This window comes from Silurus meridionalis, chromosome 16, assembly GCF_014805685.1.
Source record: "Silurus meridionalis isolate SWU-2019-XX chromosome 16, ASM1480568v1, whole genome shotgun sequence".
Lineage (NCBI taxonomy): Eukaryota > Metazoa > Chordata > Actinopteri > Siluriformes > Siluridae > Silurus > Silurus meridionalis.
Window position 1 is genome coordinate 10,524,065 of NC_060899.1, and position 12,606 is coordinate 10,536,670.

Consider the following 12,606-nt stretch of genomic DNA (forward strand, 5'->3'; position numbering starts at 1 on the left):
CTCACTCTCACACGTTCATTCAGGATCCTTCTCTTCCTGTCACCCCTCTTCTCTCTCTCTCTCTCTCTCTCTCTCTCTCTCTCTCTCAGTCAAGATAAACATGCTCCTGAGGTTCCAGTGACCACTGTTCCTGCCCCTCTTCCCTCTGTGGATCTTCCCACTTCTTCCAGGCCTGCCTCTGGATAGTGTTCTCTTCGATTGGAGGCCACTTTGTTCAGCTGTGGACGGTTTTTCATCAACGCCTTGGGTGGTTCCATGGAATTCCGGAGTAAGAACGGGAGCTTTGAGGATGGATTTGGACTGTAAATGTCAACAGTCTGCTACAGTTGAGCTCCAGCTCAGGACTAGTTTGCTTCTGATCACCATCACTGTACCCCGCAACATTGTATATCTACACTGTAAAAAATAAAAAGTTGAGTTAACTTAAAAAAAATTTGTCAATTTTCTGCAAAGCAATTGTATATCTACACTGTAAAAAATAAAAAGTTGAGTTAACTTAAAAAAATGTAGTAAATTTTCTGCAAAGCAAGAAAATAAAAAACTTCCGTGGTTAAAGTTATGCCAAATCATTGTAGAAAGTGGATTGAAACTGCTAGCTTAAGTTAGGTATACCTTCCTCAGTAAGTTCATCTAACCTTCATCAGTAGGTACATCTAAATAGTCATCATGAGTTTGTTTAAAGTTAAAAAGGGGGTTGAGTGAACTTTAAAAAATAAGTAGGGAGAACTACAGACCTGAAGTTCAGTAAACTCAAAAAAGCTTTGCAGCAAATTTACTAATTTTTTTAAGTTGGTTCAACTTAGTTTTCTTCTTTTAATTTACAGCTTTAAATCTTTCATTCAAACTTCTTTCACAAATTCCTGTATGGCATTCACATTAAAAATCAAACACAGAGATTGCAAACCATATTGTAAACACAATAAAAATAGAATTTATTTTTGAGAAAAATATTGATTTTACAAATTTTGCCAAGCGACACATTTTCTGTCAACATGAACTGCAAAAATTGGATTCAGATAGTTTTTTCTCTAGTCATCAAAATAAAATAAATAATTCAAAATTATATATATATATATATATATATATATATATATATATATATATATATATATATATATATATATATATTTTGAATTATTTCAATATATATATATATATATATATATATATATATATATATATATATATATATATATATATAAAATTGAAATAGAATAAAAGAGTTTCAATAAAATGCAGAGTTTCAATACATTCGTTAGAGCAATTAATTATTAACTGCTATAAACAAAACTTAAAAGTCATAAATCTTACATTAAAACTCAAAACTGACTTTGGCATATGTTGTACTGTAATACAGCTACTAAACAAACAGGAACAAATCAGTACTTGCACTTTTCATTAGCCATATGAACTGCAGCTATACTTCAACTTTACTAATTTGTTTTTGAATAACTGGACTCTTCAAGGCCAATAAACACTTTCTGAATAGTTTCTAAAGTGTATTTTAGTTTTTTAGGATAGCTAATGATTTTGATAGCATGAATCAAGTCAAATAGGAGAGCAACAGTTATAGGGAAGTCTTGCACATTATCCAGCACAACTTGCTCCTCAAATACTACAGACAGGCACCTTACATTTGGGTTTGAATGGATGGTGGCAACGTCATCTTCAACGACAGTTAATACCCCCTTCTTCATCCCTTTTGTGTGAGTGTCTTCTGGGTCTGTGTCCTGCAGTAAAAATCAGCATAAACACAGAATCAAAACCCATTTTTAATTGATAGAGTTCTGCTGGACCACAAAGAGATTTTTATATTGTTTGAGATAGGTCACCCAAAATCACACATGCCACAATTTACCATTGTGTTTGCTTAGATATACACCATGTTAATCCCAGATGAACATCTCTGGTGGGACTTTTAATGCAGACATTGAGCCAAAAACTAATCACCAAACACTAATGACTTCTACTTACACTATATGGACAAAGGTATTGGGACACACCCTTCTTTAGAACAGAAAAAGGAACTTCCAAAACTTTGGCAACAAAGATAAAAACATAATTCATGTATTTACAAATTGTATTTCCATCTCTGTTGCAACAGTTTTGGAAGTGTATAAAATGACTACCCATATGTACAAGTCATTGGTGTTTGGTTTGAGTTTTTGGCTCAAGCTCTACATTTAAAGTGACATCAAAGGCGTTCAGATGAGATTAGGACTTGACTTTATGCAGAGCAGTCAAGTTCTTCCACACTGACTAAAACAATCATTTCCTTTTGAACCTTGCCTTATACACAGAGGCATTTTCATGTTAGAATAGAAAAGGGGTGTCCCAATACTTTTGGCAATATAGTGTAACACTTAATTTGTGCTGACTCATTACTGATAAGTATTCAACTAGGATTATTCAATAAATACATTTTTGCCAACACTTTGCCTACACCATTCTACTCTTTCCCCTGCCGTTTGGCTTACAGAACAGTTAGCAGATTAGTTTCGGACACCAGACAAAACTGTTTTCTCTTTACAGGATCTGTACCTCAGGTATAAGATAATATGCCTATAACAGACTGATAGCACACTTACCAGGCAAGACTTCAGGAAGTTTCCAGACTTTTCCCCTCATAAACAAAGGTAGACTTTTGAGAGCTGTAGGTTTATTTTAAGCAGCACATCAGAAGCATAAAAAGACACAGAAAAAGTTAAAACCTTCAGATTTATGCTTCCGAGATATGTGGCTACTAAAAGCTGAAAGGACCTTGGTTGTCAACTCACAATCTTTAAAAGGACAACCGACTGTGTCATGCCTCCTCAAAGGATTAAAAATGGGATGGCTGACAAACATCTTTAAAATCACATAATTCACATTAAAAATTACATCTTGTCAAATGTGTCTTTAACGCACCTAAAGTTTTAAAAGTGCAGATGCAGTCAGTATACAAGCGGATCGCCCTCGATAGTGCCGAAGCCTGTAGTATTTCAAGAGGACCTCTCTGCTACTGTGGGCAAATCTGCATTCCAAACCTATGAAAAGAAAAACAAAGACAGTTTGACATGTGCAGTAATACATTTCATCTAAATTTACATTAATTGTTTAAAACACAACATAAATATTACATACATACATACATACATACATACATACATACATACATGAGAATATCCACACGGTTCACAAGGTTAAGAATACCCTTTAACTTACTGAAATGTAAAATGCTGTTTTTCCCCACTTTTTAATAATACTAACGACTTTCCTTGTTGATTGTGTAAGGGTCTTCACTTAGGTAGATCGCATTTTTCAGTAAATAGTGCTCTGTTTCATGGTGTAGCTGGATAATCAATAATCACGTGTTTAGCATTAACGTTAGCCAAAACTGATTTACAGAAAGCAAAGCGTGGTCGGTAAAATGAAACTGACCAGCTGGCAGAGGATTCTGTCTGGTCTTAAAGCCTCCCTCTAACGCAAATCAAGCAAAGATTTATCCATAAAGATTCATTCTCAATTTAGCATTTGCAATTAGCATTAGGGGTATGACTGTGTATCATATGGCTTTCGTATGCTTCTCTTAATGACTTAAATACTAGAGATTCTATTAACTCCATCCACAACAGACAATTCATTTAAATACAGTTTATTGTAATAACTATAACTTACACAAAAATCGTGTATTTTGAAACATTTCATTTAAATTTTGCAAAGTGAACTGAACATGACCTTCAAATGAAGCACGCTAACTGTCTAAGCTCTCTGCAAAATATCATTACATTCCTTAAAATAGTCTTCCCAAAAACAACGTTACATTTTACGTTAAGCATTTTTGTAATTTATTTAGGTTATTTTCGATAATAAAACTTAAAGAAAGCTTACCTGAATCAGAGAACATCCAGCCCCTTCTAAAATGCAGTTGATGATGGGAAACCCTGTGCACAATGCTAGGGAAACAGACTGCGCATGCACAATGACAGGAAGTGAAAGCTTGAATAAAGAAATCAAAAAGTTACGTTTTCCCAACTTAATTGTTTATTTTTATTGGACAAAATAGTAGTAAACATGCAGTTAAATCTTTTTTTATGAGTAAACTCAACGCTGTGCTCGAAAATATGTACACCTAACTTATAATTTTAAACTGAGTTAACAATTTGCAAGGTGGATTTTTTACAGTGTACAATAAATGGACATTCGGTGCAACCCAGATGAGGATGGGTTCCCTCTTGAGTCTGGTTGCTCTCAAGGTTTCTTCCTTTGCCATCTCGGGGAGTTTTTTCTTTGCCACAGGCTTGCTCATCAGGGAGAAACTTACTTATAAAGAACATAATAATTTTTTATCACCACATTATCTGTGTAAAGCTGCTCGGAGACAATGTTTATTGTTAAAAGCGCTATACAAATAAAAATGAATTTAATTTAAATTATCTTAAATTTTTCTTATTCCCTTGCATTAACATGTTACAGTTCCATGCACATCTTCCATTTCCTGTTCTTAATCTTATGTCTATGCCTTTGAATGTTGTTTACATCTTTGTGTCAGTCAAGTCTTAAAGTTGGCGCTGAATAATATTCGTCACTGGTTGAGGAATTCAATGAAAACTTTACAAAAGGTAACTGTAACTATAACTGCTTCTTCTTAGCACACCTTGAGAGGCTCTCCTTATGCAGTCTGTCCTCAGTCTCTCACCCAGCCCCTTGATCCATCATCTAATCCAATGGGGGGAGCTGAAAGACCACTATTCTTACTGAAGTTTTGTCTTAAAATAAAAATGTTTGACCCCTGTCTCGATTACCCTACCCCTCCCCCACATCCTCATATTCTATAATGCCTGTCTGCAAATTTCATTAAAGACCTCCTCTAGCACACTACCAATTGAGCAAATCAAATTGCCATTCTCCAGAGGGAGAACAGGGGTTAAATGAGCCTTTTAGAGGACCTGGAACTAGCTCGACTCTTATTAGCTGTGCCAAGCAGCACACTTCTCCTTGGTGTGCCCTTTGGGCCCAGGAATCCTCCCTGTGGCTTGAGTGCCACTATGCTCTGTATCTGTGAGCATGTGCACAAACCCCATTACTCCACAGACCTCAATCCAATCACATTATCAGAAGGTGGGAGAGCAATAAAATTAGCAAACGAGAAGATGTAGCAGATACACAGAAAGATAGTTCACACTGGTTATGCAACAGTAAACCAAAAAATAGAAAGTTTGAACACATTCCCAGTTAGATCTTATATATAGTGCAAACCTTTGCTTTTTACATACAAAACTTTAAACGGCTTAACCCAGCCTAGTATGTAAGTAATCTCCCAGAATCGTATAATCCCCTGTGCCCTCTGCAGTCTCTAAATTTCAGGTGTGTTGTCATTGCCAGTGAAGCGCTGAGTAGGTGGTAAATCATTTTCCTATTGGCTCCTAAACCTTACTACCGATTCGCAGCAATTAGACACATGATTACAGTTCAATTTTATAGTTTCTATATAGTGGGTAATGGGCTACGATAGACACAGTTGTTTAACTTTTTGTATAATTCTTTTAACAAAGCTTATTGTCCCAAAGCAGTTTTACATAAATAAATAGATTGATCACAAATTTGTCCTTATAAGTTAATACGCAAGCCAGTGGTGACAAAAACTTCCTGATATGGTATAAGGAGGAAACCTTGATAGGAACCAGACTCAATCTTCATTTAGGAGACACCGAATGTCCATTCATTATGGCTCTATCATTTTTGAGGTTATCAACTGCTCACTGATGGATATTTGAGTGCAATATTGATCTAGGCAATTACAGTCCAAATCCATCTTTATGGTTCTTGAATTTAACCCTTCACAGTAGCTTTGTGTATCTTTAGGCTGCTCATGTGGAGCCATCCTCATTAGCAGTGAGTTGTGTCATATTATATTATATTATAATGGTTATGCATATCACGTCACACTATTATACCAAATAGCTTTGTCTTTTCTAACCTTTCTTTTCTTTTCTTTTCTTTTCTTTTCTTTTCTTTTCTTTTCTTTTCTTTTCTTTTCTTTTCTTTTCTTTTCTTTTCTTTTCTACCTTTTATACCTCATTGATTAGGCCCATATACTGATCATGAAGTACATAAGCTTTTGCCTCTAGCTTCTGAGGACCATAGAGATCTTGATCACATTCTGCTCCTAAGTTAAGTATAAGCACTTCTTTTTATAAACATTCTACAAATTAGATTAAATGTATTTAATTCAAATTGCATTTGTATAGTGCTTTTAATAGACATTGTCTCCAATCAGCTTTACAGAGATAAAACATGTAAAGTTGTATTAAGGAATCTATTAGTTTACTGCCTGTAATTTTGTTTCTTATGATTTTAGATTTATCCCTAATAAGTGAGTTAATGGCAACAAAATCAAGGAAAAACTCCCTGGGATGGTAAGAGGAAGAAACCCTGAGAGGAGCCAGGCTCAAAAGAGAGCCCATCCTCATCTCTTCATGCAAAGAAAGCCTCTGGAGCATGTTTAAATAAAGTCGCAAATGGTCACAACATTTTTATGCTACACAAATTGTACCACAGCTTACAACAGTTTACTTCAATGAGCATGAAGCTTTTGGATAAAAAAAGAAAAAAGATTCAGTTACTGTTGATCTTCAGTATTATAACATGCACAGAAAATTGTAGCGAGACTCTGTGGTAGACATGTCAAGGTCAAGAGAAAGTCATTAACATGACGAATAATCTTCAATACCCTGACATACAAAAACACAGGTGGTCTAATCCTGTGAACAGCCATGTGTCTTAAAGCTGTTAGGAAAGCAAAATAAGAAAAGGACCGCACAGAAATGCAAACCTGCAGGGAATGAATTATAACCATTTAAAACCAGTCCCAACATTTCCACTTTGTGTGTCTCTGTTTTATAAAGTCATTTATTCTTTTGAGTAGTTTGTTGTCTCTTGGCCTCCAATAAGCAAGCAAGAATAAATACAAGGGCTGGCATTTTATATACAAATAGTTCTTTATGTAAACACTGAGAAACTGCATACTGAAAAACTGAGCAATGAAAAAAGCTTTAGTAAAAGATATTTTGAAAAAAACAAAAACAAAACAAGCCTGTCTAAAATGTCATTAATTTAATGAAATTCAATGTTTTGTTTGGCCATATGAAATAAAAAGCTAGGCCACCAGAGTGACCAAGCAACAACACAGTTAGTGGCAATTTTGGCAATATACAAATTAAGCAGCAATGTTTCATATTAGTATGTGGGTGTCCTGTGTGTCCTGGGTGTGAGTGTCCTGGATGAAAACAGGATCATGTTGTAGGACTTCCATGTGCAGCTCAGTCTCTTGCATTAGCCAGTCACGGCCCCCCTGGCCTGTAATTCCATAATTGGTTTAATGGTGAAAGAAGATGCAGTTAGCTGGATTCATTAAGGGATTTAGTTTCACACCACATTAGCAGGATTGTTGGGGCTAGTGTGACCTATATCACTGTGGAGTAAGGACTACATAAATAAAGGGATGTTCTAAAAGGGCCTGCTCAATTTCTTTTAATAAAAAATGTAATCTCAATATAAATAAAAAATAAAAGAACATTTTGTTATTTCTTAGGTTTTCACCTTTTCTATACTCTATGGCTGCTTGCAGTGAAAGTTGCTTGCATTTCAAATGCTAAGTAGCATTTAAAATGGAAGTTTAAGTTCTTTTTGAGAGAGCTAATCCACTATAAAGCATTATTTTCTGTCAGTGAAGGTTAACTCCTGTCTCTCCAGTTAAGTATTTTCCACCTGAGTGAACACTGACATTTCCAGGTGCTCATTGTTTATATTGTGAACCCAATAAGACAGACGGACGAGGAAAAATCACCATTCCACACTGACACGCCACTTTCTTTTCCACCATTTAACATGACGTGTGGTGACTATTTTGTTTAGTTTGTCCCAGCCCTGAAATGTCAAGCAAATGTCAGCTGTTGCAAATGCATGAGTGATAGGATGAGGAGGTGTTTGTCTTTTCATATTTACATTAGATGAGTTTCTGCCTCAGCTTTCCCTTTAGGGGGTTGATAGAAGGGGGTTTGTTTTGGTGCAGCATCAGATTTACCATAGTCAGTTATAAATTTATTAACCTACTTCCTACACCTTCACAGGTTCGTTGTGTTGGAAAATGGTATTAATATATATATTTAGGTAATTGACCATAAGAGCTCAGTAAACTTGCAAAGTGGCACTGCTGTAGTAGTTTTGTGCACTATTCCTTATTTATGATTGCTATAGATACAGGACAATAATAATAATCATATAAGAGCATATGCAATGGATACAAAATGAAAACAAATACATTTTTCCATGTTACAATATAGGTCGACCTTAATCCTTGACTTGAGATTTCTGGATGAAGAAAAGAGAGAGACACTCTATATACATGAATCAGATACATTTGTTTGCTTTATATGCTATTGGATGCTATGTGTTCATTTTTGTATCTTTACACAACACATCTTTTGGGGTTGTAAACACAAAGACACATCTATCTGTCGGTGCACGGCTCATCGATTAACCCATTTCAGCCACTGTCAAATGAATAATAACTATTCAGTGATGGCTCTGAAAATAAAAGTGCTTTGTGTAATGACACATTTGTTATATGATTACTTATTTTTTTCTTTAACTAATCAAAGAGAATGTACTGATTTTAGGTGAACGTAAACATAAAGTTAACATTAACACGATAAGGAGGAAATTGTAAGACTTGGTTTAGCTCCCATGACAGTTTCAGACATTGCCTCATCATTAATTTAGCATTTTTTTAAGGAGGAAATAATTGTATATGTAAATTGGTTTCTGAGGTTCATTCAAAGCAGATGCTATATAAGGTGTTAAAGAATATTTACAGGGCAGACCCCCTAACAATTTCAATGGGCATTTCTGTGCTGTTCACTGCAGCTTACTCTGTAAAGTATTTTCTTTTATTAAATTAAATTAAACACTTAAAGACAATGTTTCTTTCAGCAAATCTTTTTTACTTCTCTCGCCTATGGAAATTTAATATAATTTCTATGACAATTTGTGAAGATACTTCCAATAATGATGTAAACCCAGTTTCTCAAACCAGTCACACACACATCACCAGTAATCTGCTCACATCTGAATTGCCTCTCTGAATGAAACCACAAACGCTCATATTTCTCTGTAAGTCTTTAAGTCTATAAACGTGTTAAGACTTCCAATAAAAGAAAATAAGAATTCCAGTTTAAATATATATTTATAAGACAAAAGTCCAGAAAACAAGTGATCACGTACTTCTACAGAGCCAACAGTATCTTTGAAGAGTTTCAGTCAGGTTTTAGGCCACATCATAGCACAGAAACTGCTCTAGTTCAAATCACTAATGACCTGTTTTTAGCTTCAGACCATGGCTACATCTATCTGTTAGTTCTGCTAGATCTTAGTGCTGCATTCGACACTATAGATCATGATCTTCTCCTAGATCGCTTACAAAATTACATCGGCATTCAGGGACAGGTATTAAGCTGGTCTAGATCCTACCTGTCATCGTTACCATTTTTTAGATTTAAATGGAGAGCTATCCAGGTTAATGCAAGTAAATTATGGGGTGCCACAAGGTTTAGTTTTAGGACCCCTGCTTTTCACAATATACATGCTTCCCTTGGGAAATATTATTAGATGGCATGGGATTAGCTTCCACTGTTATGCTGATGATACCCAACTATATATCTCATTGAAACCAGATGATACAGCTCAATTGGTTTGTATAACTGAGTGTGTCAAAGAATTAAAAGATTGGATGACTCATAACTTTCTATTGTTAAATTCTGATAAGACAGAGATTTTGCTCATCTGCCCAAAAAACAGTACACAGAAGCTCCAGCATTTCAACCTGCATTTAGAAGGATGTTCTGTAACTATTAGTTCAACAGTAAAAGACATAGGAGTTATTTTATATTACACTTATACTTCTTCCACCTTAGAACTATAAGCTAAGAAACATTTTGTCTATATCTGATGCAGAGAAGATATCGTCCAAGCATTCATGACCTCCAGACTGGACTATTGTAATGCATTACTAGGTGGTTGTCCTGCATCATTAATAAACAAGCTACAGTTAGTCCAGAATGCAGCAGCCAGAGTTCCCACAAGGTCGAGAAAATATGATCATATAACCCCAATCTTATCATCCCTACACTGGCTACCTGTTAAGCTTTGAATCGACTACAAACTACTGCTACTTAATTTCAAAACACTAAATTGTTTAGCTCCCATTTATCTTTCTAGTCTTCTAACATGCTACAATCCATCACGCTCTTTGAGATCTCAAAACTCCAGACTTTTAGTAGTTTTGGTAGAACATTCACACATTTAGCTCCTAAACTTTGGAAAAGTCTTCCTGACAGTGTTTGGAGCTCAGACACACTCTCCCAGTTTAAGTGCAGATGAAAGACGTATCTTTTTAGCAAGGCCTACACATAACACACATCATATATACCTTGTGCTTCAGTACATCTGATCAAATGCACATTATCAACAAGGCATCCTGAGGTTGCGCCAGCTCCAGTCGCGTCCCACTTTATGAAGATTGTGGACCTTTGAAGAAGTAAATGCCGACCCTGCAAACATCCAACCATCAACCAACCATCTAGACACGTACCAGCGCCATTTGGATCCCACTCCATGTGGAGTTTGGAAATTGGACCTCATTGAGTGTTTAAAGGCTCTGGCATGAAGAAGCTGGTGTTGGGTCTATGATGATCGCAAATGTTGAGCTGTTTTATTTTTTGAGTTGCTCAGTAGCTCCTGGTTCCATAATTACAAATGACTGTATAAGACTATAGGAAGGACATTACTCGGTTCTCACTCTCCAGTGTTTAGTTCTCAATCTCGTGTTCTGTTATGTTTAAAAACTATAATCACACTCTTATCACCCAAATGAGGATGGGTTCTACTTTTAAGTCTGGTTCCCTCAAGGTTTCTTCCTCATAACATCTAAGGGAATTTTTCCTTGACACAGTCATCATGGCTGCTCATCAGGGATAAATACACATCGTTCACCTTAACTTAAATTCTGTAAAGCTGCTTTGAGACAATGTCTGTTGTGAAAAGAACTATAGAAATAAACTTGACTTGACATTAGAAATAATACAGCACAATCACAAAAACTAGCCACTATAGTTTTTTTTATACATGTATCTTAAAGTATAGTCACTAAAATCTATCCAGCAATCATTTATTTCAAGTCTGCAGATTTATTTTAAAATGTATTTTTTATTTTCTGCTTTCTTACATCAAAGAATAAATGAATGACTCTATTAAAAATGTGTTCATGGAAATAAGTTAAAATAGAACCAGACTTGGTTTTATATATATATATATATATATATATATATATATATATATATATATATATATATATATATATATATATACCGGCTGCAGATTTGTTTTCAGTGAGCTCTGATATTTACCTTGGAGAGCACACCTGCTCGAGTTAAAAATACATCTTACCTGACATTTGCTCTGACCACAGTGATCTGTGTCAGCATGTTAGTGTCTCTGGGAGGAGTGCAGGCTGAGAGGAGCAGTGTGCAAAAGGTTGTCTTTGCACATCATATTGGCTTGAATTTCATAACTGACTTTAGAATTTAGGTGGTTGTCCTTAAAAAATGTCATTAATAATTATTATATATCAATTATATTATATATTATATATTATATTATATTATAGTAAATTTAATTAAAATGTAAATTAATTATTTTTATTTATTTATTTGTCTCTTTATAACATAGAATCAATTTATATGTGGAGCTTTATTTTCCATTAAACACTTCAAGATCTTATGTAATATATTTTTTGAAAATCTATATCTTTTAGTTCCTTTTGAAACAAAAGGGAGAGACTCACCAGTCTCCAGAAAAACTGGGGTAGGTTCAATTGAGAAATAATAATTTTAATTACTTTTAAGGTATCTGTAAAAGCCTTTTTCACAATAATGTAAACTCAGTTTTATTTTTTTTAATTAATACTTCATACCTTTCTTATTTTAAAACTTCTGACAGTCAAGGTGACCTGAGCTGCTGATTTTTTTTTTTTTACACATACTGGTCTAAAATGTAAATTAGGCTTGCTAGGTACTGAGGTAATGTACAATATGCATATAGTCTATAATATCAAAAGTTTTATTGTGTTGAAGTGGTACACTGTATACAACTGCTGTATTTTTCAGCACAATAAAATTGTATATTATGGTTTTACAATAGATTAAAAGCAACAGTGTAATGCACAGTTGTTTCCAGTTAATTGGCTTTTCCTGAAAAATATTTGAGATTCATCTATAATTGTTCTTCCTCATTTGTTTTTCAAATTGAAAGGTTGATGATGTTCCTATTCTTAGCCATTCATTTACTCATTCATCCGCAGTTACCTTTTTTTGCATGCCGATCTGGACCTACTGGAGGAAACTGGCGGACACTGAGGAACACCAGTATACTACATTAAACTACAACTACATTAAATTTGTATCATATATGCTAGCTTAACAACATTGTGATGCTGTATTATGCTTGTTACTGAGAGTGATGAAAACTCTAATTTAATTTTAGCAGTTTAACATGTATTTATTCTGTTGT

The 12,606-nt window shown here is 34.7% G+C and overlaps 1 long non-coding RNA gene across 1 annotated transcript; it reads right to left on the reverse strand.

Annotated features, from left to right (window-relative positions):
- Positions 1–201: 201 nt before the first annotated feature.
- Positions 202–2,666, reverse strand: LOC124399291. The gene is made up of 3 exons (XR_006928195.1): positions 2,589–2,666; positions 1,635–1,730; positions 202–396 (listed from the first exon to the last, which is right to left on the reverse strand). It is a non-coding gene; the product is annotated as an uncharacterized LOC124399291 (long non-coding RNA).
- Between the last annotated feature and the right edge of the window lie 9,940 nt (positions 2,667–12,606).